Raw genomic sequence first — 15,316 nt, 5'->3', positions numbered from 1 at the left:
AATTTTATGTCCTTAATCTTATAGAGGGCCCTCCAACTTGTATAAGTTCAAACCTATTATGGATTGGATTGTGTCCAACACAAAATGAAGACCTAACTCCTCATACTTCAGAATGGGATCTTACTTGGAAATAGAATATATAAATAGGTAATTAAGTTAAAACGATATCATAGGGAAAGTCCTAATTCAACATGATTGGTTCCATAAAAATGGAAAACTAGAACATGCAGGCATATATACACACACACACACACACACACACACAGGGAAGACCATGTGAAGATATACAACAAGAAAATATCCTTAGGGAATATGGGGATGTGGCTCAAATGGTAGAGTGCCTGCCTAGCAAGCAAGGGGCCCTGAGTTCAAAATCCCATACTGAAAAAAAAAAAACATAACCCTGGGTATGTGTTGGCCAGCTCTGAAATCTTGAAGAAGCTCTGCACTGATCAAAGCAGCAGTCTTTGCCAATTAGGGAATGAACCTTTAGCATGTTTTACTGGAGAATGTGTGCATAAGAAACAGTAAAGTGCCGGGCACCTGTGGTTCACGCCTGTAATCCTAGCTACTCGGGAGGAAGAGATCAGGAGGATCACAGTTCAAGGCCATCCCTGGCAAATAGTTCATGAGACCCTATCTTGAAAAACCCAACACAAAAAAGAGCTTGGTAGAGTGGCTCCAGTGTTAGAGTACCTGCATAGCAAGCATGAGGCCCTAAGTTCAAACCCCAGTACTGCCAAAAAAAAGAAACATCAAGGTCATCATACTTACAAAATAATACCTCAGAATTTCCCATTCTTGACACGAGCTGAACCACCAAGAAGAAATAGTCCTTGTAGAAGCCCTGATGGACTTGGAAGTTGACCTGAAATGCCTCACAGGAATATGGGGTGCTCAGTTGTCCATGACTGAGCAACTGCAAGAGGTCATTTAGGATGCATCAACACTGGGAAGGCATAATGTAGCCAATCAGATACGCACAAAACCAAAGAGGAGTGAGAAGCACACTCATGAAGTATTTCATCCTAGCCCTCTGTTTGCTAAGCCTGGAACAAGAAGGCAAACACCATGGTACAGCTGGTCCATTTCACTCTACAAATGACCTCCCAGCCTGCCTCTGACCACCTGCTTTCTTGGGACATGGCAGGATACATGGTAACTCAAGCAGATTTCATGGAATAGTTTGACAACCATGCAGAATGGGACATGAGAAACACTGATTTTGTTGAAGGTGACTCAGGAAGTGTGTGTGTGTGTGATACTGGGGTTTGAACTCAGGGTCTACACCTTGAGCCACTCCACCAGTCCTATTTTTATGAAGGGTTTTGTTGAGATAGGGTCTCAAGAACTACTTGCCCAGGCTGGCTTTGAACTTCGATCCTTCTGATCTCTGCCTCCTGAGTAGCTAGGATTACAGGTGTGAGTCACAGGTGCCCAGCCCACTCAGGTATTTCACATGCTTAAAGATGCCCGTAGTGGTTTTAGGTTAAAGGAAAGAAAAAGATGAAAAAAAAAAAAAGAGAGAGAAAGAAGAGATCACTGATTAATCACCCTTAGAAAGTTTCAGTGAACGGAATGGCAGTATCTCACAGAGGTCCAAGACCTTCCTGAAACAATGAGGTGATTTGCAAGGAATGTAGGACCAGTGAAATGTGACTAGTTCATTGAAAGATGTGCATTGGGATTTGAACTCTAAAGGGAAAAGACAACCATTACCAACTTTTGTAGTGTCAGGACATACTGTCACCTGAAGAAGATAAGCAAGGAGGAGGGCCTTAAATGCATCATTCTCTTCAAAGTTCTCCAAGACAGCAGTGCATGCCAGCAGTGGCTCAGCCAGAGCGCCTTCATTCTGATGACTTTGAACTCAGGTAGAGGGAGTGCACCACCCTTGAACCTCACTGGCTCAATTAAAAGAGTGAAAAATTAACAAAACGTGAAATGAAAAATTGAAGGAGCTGTCAGATGGTGAGGTTGGTCCTAGGAGCCTGCTCTGAATACAACTCTGTTCTATTGAACGAATGTAACAAAGAGGCTTGAGACTGGCACAGGCAAGAGCACTCATCAAAATAAATGTGAATAGGGGCTGGCAGAGTGGCTCAAGCAGTAGACCACCTGCCTAGCAAGTGTGAGGCCCATAGTTCAAATCCCAGTGCCACCAAAAACAAAGAGTGACTTTTGAGCTACAAGTGCTGCTCTTAAGCCACCTCACTCAGAGCCCGCTCCCCCTCCCTTCTTTGGGGAGTGCGCTTTCCTGCTTTCACTCATTCTTACGCTCAATAAAACTCTCAAAAAAAGGTAGATGTGAAGAAAACCAGGAAAATCTTATGATTTCCTCATCTGAGAAGGATTCCTCACTAAAGGCTCAGCCCGTACAGAATGGGAATTCTAAGTCAGAAGTTTGGAATGTGGTGGCTCAAAGGCCAGTATAAGCATTCTGAATAATTCTGGTCTTGAACTGAATTCTCATTGTAAAAGGAAGGAAAAGACAAAAGAAACCTTAAGCTGTATTAATATAGCCTGGCCATAGTGCTGCATCCCTGTGGCCCCAGCTACTCTGGAGGGAGATGACAGTTGGAGGCTAGCCCAGGCAAAGTTAGAGCATAACCCTATGTGAAAAAACAAACTAGGGCTGGAGATGTGGCTCAAGTGGTTAAGTACCTGCCTTGGAAGCTCGAGGCCCTGAGTTCAAACCCCAGGCCCACCAAAACAGCAAAACACCTGAAAAAACAAACTAAAAGCAAAAGGATTAGGGAGTGTGGCTCAAGTGGTAGACCCTGAGTACCCAGTACAGTAATCCAGTAACCTCCCCCAAAAAAACAAAACAGGCACTGGTGGCTTACACCTATAATCCTAGCTACTTAGGAGGCAGAGATCAGGGGGATTGAGGTTCGAAACCAGCCAAGGCAAATAGTTCAAGTAGGCCCTGTGTTCAAGCCCCAGTACTAAAAAAATAAAAAACTAACCAACATAAAAGGTCTGTCAGAGTGGTTCAAGTGGTAGAGGGCCTTCCTAAGTTCAATCCCTGGTTCCAACAAAAAAGAAAAAAGTTGTATTAATATGTACTTTCTTCTCTATGCTGCTTTTTTTGCCTTTTTAGGGAGAAGGAGGGCAGAACTGGGGTTTGAACTCAGGGCTTTGCACTTGCTAGGCAGGTACTCTACTACTTAAGCCATGTCTCCAGCCCTTTTTGGCTCTGGTTATTTTGGAGAAAGGTTTCAATTTTTTGCCCAGGCAGGCCTGAATCTTTATCCTCCTAATTTTATGCTTCCCACAGTCACTGGGATAACAGGTACACGCCACCATATCCAGCTACTGGTTAAGATGAAGTCTCGCAAACTTTTTGCCAGGGCTTGCCTGAAACTGCAATCCTCCTGATCTCAGCCTCCTGAGTTGCTAGGATTACTGGAGCCACTGGCTCCTGGCTTCTACCCTGCTTTAAGGCACTACTGTTATTGGTGCTGTGCTGAGGGGTTCTATGCTAGGTAAGTTAATATTAAATATAAGTGGATATTTGTTCCTAACACCTCTTGTACCTAAAACAAGTACCATAGAAATAAACAGAACCAAACCTAACCATAGTGTTTAGCCAGGAATCCAGCTCAGACCTTTGCTGGTTATGTTTTTCCCATCAGACATTGCAGATGGATTTAAAATGAAGAGAAAGGCTTTGGAGCATGAGAAAGTTTTCTCTTCTAAGCTAACAGTTTATGTTCACAAGCAAAGAGGAGGAAAATTTCCCCATGACAGTCTTATCCCAAAATGTATCTTTAACTTTAATGTCTAACTTTGTACTTCACAATCTGGCTAGCTGACCTGTAGTATTCTTTTGAAGAGGTGGCACAGTGTATAAAACATCTCTGTTATTTTTAGAATTAATGAACTGAAATGTTTTGCTACCAAAAAGTAGAAGGAGGAGGAGGAAGACAAGGAGAAGAAGAAGGTAGCCCTGTGACTGGAGTGATGCATCCATAAGCCAAGGAACAGTAAGAATTGCTGGCAATCACTAGATGCTGGAAGAAATGGAAAGGGATTTTCCCCTAGAGCTGTCAGAGAGATCGTGGCCCTGCCCACATCTTCAGTTCACACTTCTACCCTTCAAAACAGTGAGGAAATATATTTTTATTTCTTTAAGCCGCTTAGCTTTGGGTACTTTTGTTTACAGCAGCCCTAGAAAAGTAGTACAAAGAATCGGCAAACCTGGGTCTTCTCTCTTCTCACCCACACTTCCTGGTTCCAAAGCCCATGGAGCCCATGTTCTCCGAACCAACGTCTCTCACTTTAGTATAAGTGCAGCAAACTTCTCCCAAGTTCTTTTAAAGAGAAACTTACCTAGTACATACTTGGGTTTTTAGTGCCTGAAAGTCATTTTCTTTTAATTTTTTAATGTGGTACCAGGGTTTGAACTCAGGGTCTCCCACTTGCTAGGCAGGAGTTCTTACCTACCACTTGAGTCACTCTGCCAGCCCTGAAAGTCTTTTCTAAAGAACTCAGAATAATAATAACTTAAAAACTTCAGACAGAGGCTGAAGATAAAGCTGAGTGGTAGAGCTGTGGCCTAGCATGGACAAGGCTCTGGATTTGGTTCCCAAAATGAAAGAAAGAAAAAAAAAGAAGGAAACAAAGAAAGGAAGAGAACTGAACATTCAATCACAAATTCTAAATCACTGTTTGCTTTAGGAGTGCTGAAGTTTTCAAAGACAGCAGCCCTTCTGCAGGTGGCTGCCAATGTTACAATAGCACTCTCTGGCCAGGAGTCCACTGTCCCTGTCCCTGAAGTAGGAGTACACTCCAGAAAATACCCCAGGACTCCAGAGGTCCACCTACTGTCAGAGCCCTCTCCACCATTTTAGTTTCATTTAGTTTCGATGCCTAACACCGAGCATCACAAACTGGGTGCCTTAACACCACGTTTTGTCACAGTTCTCAGAGCTACAAATCCAAAATAAAGGTTTGGCAGGACCTCTAGGGGAGGACAAGGATCCTTCCTGGCCTCTTCCAGTTTTTGGCAGCCCTGGGAATTTGGCTGCTGTATGTCTTCCTCCCTCAGAGAACCATAAGCTCTATTAGACAGTCCGAAACTGAGAATGGGGACCTTAAAGTCCACCTCCATGTCTCTCCCTTTCTTTGTGTACTACCAAGCACTACAGAGAATAAAATGTGAGCAAACTTGACTTCATGCTGTCTTCCTTCTCTTCCTCCTGCCACCAACTCTGAACCTGCCTGAGGAGTTGGAGTGTTTCAGTATATGGTTTTTTCAGAGGCTCCGTGTGTCCCCCAGTGAACGGTGGCTTCTGAACGCCCACGTTCATGTCTGCACGCCAGTTCCTCAGCAAGGTGTCCACATGAGATGGCTCTAGTTCCATGCTGCAAGTAGACAGCCAACCCTGACAAGCTCCTACATAGGGAAGGCTGATTCTCCTGCCACAAACTTGTGTGCAAGAATATTGCATCTCATTATATTTTGTAAATTGACTTCATTGTGATTCTGTGTTCACTTCCTGCTACCCAGGTCTGAAGTCTCAGTGCTGGCATTCTTGGAGATTCCTGCCCCACTGCTAACCCGAGAATCATTATATCTTGATTCTAAGGACTTAGACAAAATATTTCCAAGAAGAAGATAAAGGGGAATTTTTCACGGAGCATCTGGTGACACATCTTTGATGTGATTCCCTTGGGTCCACAGTCCTCTAATGCTTCTCAGCTTCACTGTGGGAACAGAGCATGTTTCATGAGGCCAGGAACCCTGTAGCGGAGGCCTTCCCTTTCCAAGTGCCCTGTCGCCATCCCTCTCCAAGGCACTGCAAGGGAGCAGAGCCTGGATGCCCTAAATTTTCAGTCTAGAATAATGTCCTATCCCTTTCTTTGTGAAGTAGACAAACTCAAAGAAAACATTTAATTACTACAATACAACTTGCTGATGTTCTGAGATACTACTTTTCTTAGGGTTTGATGACAGAATGGACATAATAAATGAAGAAAACATCAAAGATGGCGCCAATCTTTCCAGACTAAATAGGAAGGTTTCCAAATTTCTGACTAGCTCCAAGAATCCCAAGCCTATTGAGTTTTTTTGTTTGTTTGTTTTGGGCAGTACTGGGGTTTGAACTTAGGGCCTCACATTTGCTAGGCAGGTGCTTTACCCCTTGAGCCACTCTACCAGCCATTTTTTTGGGTTGGGTGTTTTTGAAATAATGTCTCATAAACTATTTGCTCAGGATGGCTTTGAACCATGAGCCTCCTGATCTTTGCCTTCCAAGTAGCAAGGATTATAGGTGTGAGTCACTGGTGCCTGGCTAGCCTGTTGTTTTAAGTATAACAAATCAAAAGTGTATACATTGACTCTTTTCCCTTGAGTCATGAGAAGTTGGATGTATTTGCATTAAAAGATAAAACCAGAACTGTCCATTTTTTCTCCAACTGAAAACTGAATCGCATATGGACAGTAGATGGAGCTAAAATCCAGGCAATCCAACTTCTCGTTTCTCTAGTAGCCAAGAAATTAGGCCAGTGAGACACATTCTTCAACTATGTACTCTGCTCCTATCCAAATGTTTGATTTTTGGCCCTTGTCACCAAATTCATAGTAACAGAGATCAACATAACCTATCAGGTGATTAAATAACACTGACTAGCAAGGGAGTTCTATTGTCTAGCTTATCTGGAATATTTTCATTGGAAAATAAGATTGTGCCATATCTTGCACAAAGTATTGGTTCTGGGATTATCTAATGTGCACTAATCCTCACAGCTGTATGAAGTAGACATGGCTACCATCCCCACTGTGTAGATGAGGAAACAGGCTTGGAAGAGTATCAGAAACTTGCCCACAGCATCCCGACCAGGAAGCAGAACCAAGCTGAGAGCAGAAGTGCAATGCTGGGTCCTGCCAGCAGAGGCAGGAAACCTTTGTTGTAATCCAAGCTCTGCCTCCCATGTGTATTGGACCTCAATGAGGCTGAATTTTTGCTTTTGTATTTGAAGAGATTAGATGGTCCCTAAGAAGTGTGCCTTACCTGCACATCCATGTTTATTGCGGCACTATTCACAATAGCCAAGTTATGGAAACAGCCAAGATGCCCCAGCACTGACGAATGGATTAAGAAAATGTGGTATCTATACACAATGGAATTTTATGCAGCCATGAAGAAGAACGAAATGTTATCATTCGCTGGTAAATGGATGGAATTGGAGAACATCATTCTGAGTGAGGTTAGCCTGGCCCAAAAGACCAAAAATCGTATGTTCTCCCTCATATGTGGACATTAGATCAAGGGCAAACACAACAAGGGGATTAGACTATGAGCACATGATAAAAGAGAGAGGACACAAGGGAGGGGTGAGGATAGGTAAGACACCTAAAAAACTAGCTAGCATTTGTTGCCCTTAACGCAGAGAAACTAAAGCAGATACCTTAAAGCAACTGAGGCCAATAGGAAAAGGGGAACAGGTACTAGAGAAAAGGTTAGATCAAAAAGAATTAACCTAGAAGGTAACACCCACGCACAGGAAATCAATGTGAGTCAATGCCCTGTATAGCTATCCTTATTTCAACCAGCAAAACCCCTTGTTCCTTCCTGTTATTGCTTATACTCTCTCTACAACAAAATTAGAAATAAGGGCAAAATAGTTTCTGCTGGGTATTGGGGGGGGGGAGAGGGAGGGGCAGAGTGGGTGGTAAGGGAGGGGGTGGGGGGAGAAATGAACCAAGCCTTGTATGCACATATGAATAATAAAAGAAAAATAAGAAAAAAAAAAAAAGAAGAAGTGTGCCTTAAACTTAAATGCAGAAAATCACCTGGAGGTTTAGTTAAAATAGAGATTCCTATTCAGTAGGTCTGAAGTGGACCTGAGATTGAATTTCCTTTCTTTTTTAATTTGTTTTTTATTTTTATGAATTTCTGGATTTATTTTTTGTTGTCGTTAAATTTTTTTCCTTTTGTTAATTTTTTTGTTATTGTTGTGGTGCTGGGGGCACATTGTGACATTTATAAGAAATGCTGAATTTCTAATGAGTCTGGCGATGACGATGCTGCCATTTGGGGGACCACACTGAGTAGCCTACCTATTGGGGGAGGCTAATAACTAGCAACTGCAAGAGATAATATTTGCAAAACTAAGAAATGGATAAACTGGGCCAGACGTGGTGGGTCCAGAATCCCAGCTACCCAGGGTGTAGAGATTGGGAGGATCGTGGTTCAGGCCAGCCTAGGCAAAAAGTTTACAAGAGACGCCATCTCAACCAATGACTGGGTATATCGGTTCACACCTATTATCCCAGCTGCATAGGGAAGCGCAGATAGTAGGATCATGGTCCAGGTTGGCCTGGCCATAGAATGAGATGCTATCTCAAGAATAACTAATGCAAGATGGGCTGGTGGAGTGGCTCAGGTGGTAGAGCGCCTGCCTAGCAAGTACAAGACCCTGAGTTCAAACCCCAGCACTGCCAAAAAAAGAAAAAGAGACAAACTGTGTATCTGTAGCAATGTTTACAATTTGAGATATTTACTAGTAGCTGTATATTTGAAACTTTGCTACTTGGTACTGATCTATATTTAACATTATTTTAGATTAATTGGAGCCTGTCAGATCCTGTTGGAAAATGAAACCTTGTTAGTTCAGTTATCAGTCACCAATATGTGCCAATATTGTTTTATAGGCAATTTTTTTTAATTTCTGATTGATAGCATGCCTGGCACCTTCAATGGGACCACCCCAGATTTCCCATGTTTTGTTTTGCTTTTTGGTGGTATTGGGGCTTGAACTCAGGGCCTCACACTCGATAAGTGTGCTCGCAGGCGCTCTACCACTTGAGCCAGCCCTTTTTTGTGATGGGTTTTTTGAGGAAGGGTCTTGGGAAACTATGTGCCCCACCTGACTCAGAACTTCGATCCTCCTGACCTCTGCCTCCTAAGTAGCTGTGGTTACAGGCGTGAGACACTGGCGCCTGCCTGGATTTCCTATGGAACATCTGATATGAAGCTGATGCTTTATGTCTTTACATGATGAAAATGCCATCTTCCCCAATGACATGTCTCAGGAAGCAGCCTGTTTTCCAGACAAATGCGCTCTCTTCATACTGGATCACTCTTGATCTCCTTGCAGAGTGCGTTTGTTTCCTGAGGAGTTACTAAATTACAGCATGTTTCTAAGCTCAATTCGTTCAGAAATTTTGGTCTACTCTACATAGTACTCTTATCATTTCTGCTAGCATCTCACCTGTGTTAGATAATTTGATCCTATGAAACTTTAGGGAATTATATTGGGAAGACATTGTTTTCCCCATTGCAGATGAAGGGACCAGAAGGTTGTGACACACAAGAACATGGCTGGTATCTCTTGACTGGAAACTCAAAACACCTTTTACTGTATTCTGCTGCTTCTCTGTGATTTGTGATTTGTGATTCAGTGAGTGTACACTTCTGTGAGAACAGAGAAAGAAGAAGATGGGTAAGTGTGGGATTACCTCATTAAGTGAAACAAGGAAATAAGAGTAACAAGTTGATGGCTAGGGAAACTTTTCTGGTGACATATTTCAGTACTTCAGGTTTTGATCCTATAGATCAAATCATTTCTAGGATGGAGTTTTTTTGTTGTTTTGTTTTTTTGGTGGGAGTGGGGTTTGAACTCAGGGCTTCATGCTTACAAAGTGGGTGCTCTACCACTTGCGCCACACCTCCAGTCCATTTTGCTCTGGTTATTTTGGAGATGGAGTCGCTTGAACTATTTGCCCAGGCTGACCTTGAACTCGAATCTTCCCAATCTCAGCCTCTCAAGCAGCTAGGATGACAGGTGTGAGCCACCAGCGCCCAGATTAGGATAGATATCTAAAATTAAGCCCTTTATCTAATTAGCCTCTCTGTGCAGATTCCCTCTCAAAAAAGAAAAAAAAAGAAGAGACCACAGAGATAATAATGATTGGACCTACTCCGTGGGGTTTTTAGGAGTCCTAAATGAGTTGGTATGTATAAAATTCATGGAACAAGAAACATTCTGTCAGCTCTGGCGATTACAGCATATCTTTCTCTATCACAGAAAGAAGACTTTGTGTGTTTTCTCCCAGCTATCTCTCTAGTCCTGAACACAGAGAACCATAACATAGCTCTCCACAAATGTTTGTCCTTTATGTTATTTTAAATGAGATAATTAGGGGAAACGGATGCCAGCATGTATGTGTGCATGCTACTCAGAAATACTCTTTGAGGTTCAAGCTGAAAATAACAAATTTGTCCATAAATCATATCATGTCATACCCAGGAAGTCACTATAAAATAAACTGATAGTACCTTTTTAAACACATGGCTTAACATTAAGGCTTAATTGTTACAGTGTCATTGTCCAAATAGTACTGAGCTTAGAAGAAAACTATGCAAAACTGGAAATAGTTGACTACTAAGATTTCAAGATTGCCATGATTCTGCCGTTCTCTCAGTTTTCACTGTTACTACACCATCATATTTATACTGTTTTTTTCCCTTATAATATTAAATTAAGAGTGGCTTCATATACTACTGAGAAGAGGGGAAAAAAGTCCAACAGTTTAACTGCATAGTAGATTAAGGCTGCCCTTTTAGCAGCCCTAAATTTTTCAGGGAATAGCTCCATCCACTCTTTGACTTGTTAAAAAAAAATCATTTAGGAAGCTTCTACCTTACAAGCAATTCAAAACCGGGAGGGAAAGATAGACCAAAGAAATGTACAATGTGCCTCTGAGTCATCCTTAAAACAATGGCATTCTCTTCAATCAGCTTCTGCAATGAAGACAAAGTATAATTCCACACAAGCTTTGGAGACCTCTTATCACTTTGAAGATTGAGTAACCATTGGAGACAAGGTAACCTACTGGCTAGACAGCATGGAAACAGCAACCAGACCAATCAACTGCCTAGAAACAGTCCTTGAACCAATCAGTCACCTAGAAACAGTACTTGGCCCAATCAGCTGTTTTTTCCCTAAAATCTGCCAGGGCTGCCTGGCAAACCAAAACCAGGAAAATAAAATGTACCTGAAGCATTGCTACACCGATCTCATCTCTTCTAGAACATTTTTGGTTTATTTGATGAATAAACCAAGAACTCTGTGCCACTCTGTGGGATTCATTCTCTACCAAGTAATTTTTAGCCACATCACATCCTTTGTGGAAAGAGGTAAGAAATGAATAAATAGATTTCAAATTATATCATTTTAGACATTGTAGTTGTTCTGATACTGTTTTATATGAGGATTTTTTTTTCTAACTATTTGGTTCTCAACCTTGGCTACATATTATAATCACCTGCAAAGTAAATTTTAAACTCCTCACATCCAGACCTCATTCCAGAACAATTAAATCAGAATTTCTGTCCTCAGGACTTGTTAAAATTCCACAGATGATTCTCGTGTGGATTGCAAATTGAAACCACTACTTAACTAAATCTTAGCAAGATCAAAAGCTCCCTACAGGCCACACAGTTGCTTGTTATTTTGCTTTTAGCCTGTGCTGCATAGTGTAGTTTTTCTGCCTATGCAAGGCAACAGCTGACAGTGCCATAAATACAAAGGAAGTTACAGAAAGTACCTAGGACTCGGGATAAGGCCAGAATTACGTCCTCCTGAGCTCAGTGAGGGAATATGGAGTAGTGGTAAGAGCTTGTTCTTGGGGACCTGTGTCTGCATTTGAAGTTCAATTCTATCATCACCAAAGTCTCTGTCCTAAGGTAAGTTAATTGTAAAATGGAAACATGAAAGTATCTATTTGGGGAGCTTCGTCAGGATTGTATTAGATAATGTAGTGGCCCATGGTTACACACTCCATAAACAGCAAACTACGAGTCATACAAAATGGATGCAAGGATCCACTTGTGGAGGTAATCCTTTCTAAGAGATGATTTGTAACATGTAGTAAGGAGGCTTAGAAAGGAACCTGAAATGCTCAGAGGATCCTCAGGCCTTTTATCTAACCAAAGAGATGCAATCTAACAGCTTCTGTAATTTGAATATTACAGTATGGAAGTGTCACTGGCTGCACAGACAAGGGAGGATATAACACTTTACAGACAGGGCAAAAGAGTTTGTGGTGCTTCTGTAGCAGCATGTAGAAGAGAGAACACACCTTCCACGATGGGCGCTTTTGGCTACTCTAGCTGCTCCTTGACCCTCTAATGTCACTAGGCTTTTTTTGGAGACAGGAACTTGGGGAATATCAAGCAGGACTCAATTGCAGAGTCCTCAGATCTGGGCAGGAGAATCATATAGCAGCTTGATGCTCTGCCCTCCAGAAATCCCTCTGGTTGTGGGGAGGGGACATTGCCCAAGAGAGTCTGCCTGGCAAACATGAGACCCTGAGTTCAAACCCTGGTCCTACTCTCTCCCAAAAAGAAACTTCTCTCAAAACACAGTATAAGAAAAAGTTTTCAAAACTTACGTTTTAGTTTGTTAGAACACAAAATTCTTTTTTTGTGTGCTACTCAAGGCCTTCTGCTTGCTAGGCAGGCACTCTACCACTTGAGTCACTCCCCAGCCCTTTTTGCTTCAGTTATTCTTTCAAATAGGGTCTCACATTTATGCCCAAGCAGACCTGGACTGTGATCCTCCTATTTATGCCTCCTGAATAGCTAGGATGCTAGGTGCCTGCCATCACGCACAGCATTTTATTGTTAAGATGGAGTCTCACAAACTTTTTGCCTGGGCTGATCTTGAATTTCAATCCTTCTGATCTCCATCTCAGGATTATCTAGGATTGCAGGCATGAGCCACTGGCCCCAGCCTGAAAATTCCCCTTTTTATTAACCTCCCTTAGTCCCAATAATAACACTAGATCCCACATACATGAAGGATATACAGTGAACTTGATTCTTCTTTCTTTGGAAATAAATTGCAGTAGGCATTAACTCTTTGAAGCTGTCCAGCCATTGTTTTGTGAGATTTCCTTTTGTGCTAGGAAATAACACCTACTCTTCCATCCCAGCTACCAGTTTCCTAATATGCATTATTGGGCATGAGTGGAATCAGAAGTCTTTCCTATTTTGAATGTAGGAGATGGACTAAAAGCAGATGGCCATTTTTAGTATATCATCCAAATATAAAATGTTAAATAATGACATAACCATTTTCTAAATGGTACCTTTGTGTCCTCAATGGTACTGCAATCCCTTAACAAAGTCACTTGATACCCTTCCTCTGATTGGAGCAAACTGGTGCAGTAGTAACAGATATAACTTAGCCCTCAGAACACAGATAACATAGCTCCAAATTGGAAACTGCCATGAGTATATACCACCAATGCAATGACAGTTTTTCCATAGAGATGGAAAACATTTGTTGACCTGTCAGTTTACTGTATGTGTATACATGGGTCTATTTCTAGATTCTGTTCTTTTTAACATATAATTTTTAAGCACATTTGTATCTGTGGAGTACAAGGTGGCACACACCTGGAATGATCAGATCAGGGTAAGTGATATTATCTGTCACCTCAGGCATTTATCATTTCTTTGGATTGGGAACAGTCACAATATTCTCCAGTAGCTGTTTTGACATATCTAATTAATTAACTGCTGCCAGCAATAAAGTTATCCTCCTGTGCTGGACTCTGTTGTGTTTCCTTGATTTACTTATACCAATGTCACACTGAATACCTTTGTAGTTTTTCTTTTTTTGTTTTTGTTGAGTTTTTTGTTGTTGTCTTGGTTTGTTTTATTTGTTAATTGGTTGGCTTTATTTTGAAACGGGGTCTCTCTACATGGCTGAGCCTTGCCTAGAACTCACTATGTAGCCCAGGCTGGCCTTGAACTCATTCTCCTGCCTCAGCCCCCTGAGTGCTGAGATTACAAGCATGTACCACCATACCCAGCTTGTAGCAATTCTTGAAATCAGGTAGTGAAGTCCCCCAGCTTTTTCCTCTTTCAAGATTATGATCCATTCCAGACCCTTGGCAATCGCACGTGGGCTTTAGCTCATCTTTCCCCATGTAAATAATCCTGCTAGGATTTCAATTACAGTGACCTTGAGGCCATGCCCAATGTCAGGTGGATTGGCAGCTTAATAAAATGGAAACTTCCAATCCATGATGCATTTATTTAGGTCTCTAATTTCTCTCTGTACTACTTTTTATCCTTCAGGGTTCTTTGGTTTTGAAGTTTTGTACATTTTGTTACATGTATTTATTCCTAGGTGTTTTATGCTCTGATGCTTTGCAAATGGTGTTAGTTTTTACTGTCATATACTGCCCGGCAGCACATAAGCATATCTTGGAGAATGTAAAGAATTCATTCTCTGAACTTGGTGCCAGGAGCTCACACCTGTAATCTTCACTACTCAAGAGGCAGAGATCAGGAGGATCTAGGTTCAAAGCCAGCTTGGGCAAGTAGTTCAAGAGACCCTATTTTGAAAATACTCAACACAAAAATGGGCTGGTTCAAGGTGTAGGCTGAGTTAAACCTCAGAACCACAAAAAAAAAAAGTATTTTTCAAATCCTCTACATCCTTATTGGTATTCTGTCAAATTATCACATACTGAAAGAGGAATACTCCAAGTAATATGTCCAAGTATGATTATATATCTGTTTTTCTCTTGTTAATTGTTGCTTTAATAATTTAATTTTAGGGCTGGCAGAGTGGCTTTAGTGGTAGAGCACCTGCCTAGCAAGCATGAGACCCTGAGCTCAAACCCCAAGTCCTGCAAAAAAACCAACCAAACAAACAAAAAAACTCATTTAATTGACCTATTTATCCCTACAAAATGGTCTTTATCTTTGGAAATACTCATTTTTAAATAATTTTGCCTGATGCATATGTTTTTCTTGGCCAGGTGTTGTGGTACAACTGTAACCCCAGCATTTGAGAGGCTGAGGCAGGGGAACTGCAAGTTCAAGGCCAGTCTGGGCTACTTATAGAGATCCTGCCTCAAAAACAAACTGGAGGCATGGCTCAAGTGGTAGAGTATACTAAGCAAGAGCCCTGAGTTCAATCCCCAAAACTGGTAAGAAATAAATAACCAAATATTAAATGCTAGCTAATGATGTTCATGCTGAAGTGTCTAGGGATGAAGACTGTAAATTATCTTTTTTTTTTTTTTTTTGGTGGCACTGGGGTCTTAACTTAGGGCCTTATGCTTGCTAGGCAGGTGCTCTACCACTTGAGCCACTCCACCAACCCTTTTTTTGTGTTGGATTTTTTTGAGATAGGGTCTCCTGAGCTATTTGCCCAGGCTGGCTTTCAACTGCAATCTTTCTGATCTCTGCCTCTTAAGTAGCTAAGATTATAGGCATGAGCACCAACAAACAGCTTGTAACTTACCTTGATACATATCAAAAGGTAAAATGGAATCAGGCAT

General features: G+C 41.6%; 1 long non-coding RNA gene and 1 pseudogene across 1 annotated transcript in view; both read left to right on the top strand.

The window, feature by feature from the left end:
* The first annotated feature begins 1,071 nt into the window (after positions 1–1,071).
* On the top strand, positions 1,072–5,177 carry LOC141421498 (transcriptional adapter 2-alpha pseudogene; annotated as a pseudogene).
* Positions 5,178–10,998: 5,821 nt separating this feature from the next.
* The window catches only part of LOC141424748 (uncharacterized), a 42,003-nt gene continuing 37,685 nt past the window's right edge, over positions 10,999–15,316 (top strand). The window contains exon 1 of the long non-coding RNA XR_012449630.1: positions 10,999–11,150. This is a non-coding gene — a long non-coding RNA (uncharacterized lncRNA). The remainder of the gene's footprint in view (positions 11,151–15,316) is intronic.

Source organism: Castor canadensis, chromosome 1, assembly GCF_047511655.1.
Source record: "Castor canadensis chromosome 1, mCasCan1.hap1v2, whole genome shotgun sequence".
Taxonomy (NCBI): Eukaryota; Metazoa; Chordata; class Mammalia; order Rodentia; family Castoridae; genus Castor; species Castor canadensis.
Note: the sequence above shows the minus strand (reverse complement) of the source record. Positions and strands in the feature narration are given on the sequence as shown.